Genomic DNA, 254 nt, shown 5'->3' with positions numbered 1-254 from the left:
GCCATTGATATTATGTACGAGTTTATATACATACTTGTGATATAAGAGAAATCAAAGGATGATGAAGCGCGCGAAACATTCTGAAAATGATCCTAATAGGTTTACCTAGAGATAAACCTATTTAACAAGATTCTGGACACAAACTAATCACTTTTGATTAATCTGCCATGTTTTAACAATTCCTGAAAGAGAAAAAAAGAGAAAGAGAGCGAGAGGGAGAAAGTAAAAAATGATATACAAAAAGAGGAAGAGAA

Source organism: Trachymyrmex cornetzi, unplaced genomic scaffold (assembly GCF_001594075.2).
Source record: "Trachymyrmex cornetzi isolate Tcor2-1 unplaced genomic scaffold, Tcor1.1 scaffold4958, whole genome shotgun sequence".
Classification (NCBI taxonomy): domain Eukaryota; kingdom Metazoa; phylum Arthropoda; class Insecta; order Hymenoptera; family Formicidae; genus Trachymyrmex; species Trachymyrmex cornetzi.
This window is presented reverse-complemented; position numbering follows the sequence as displayed.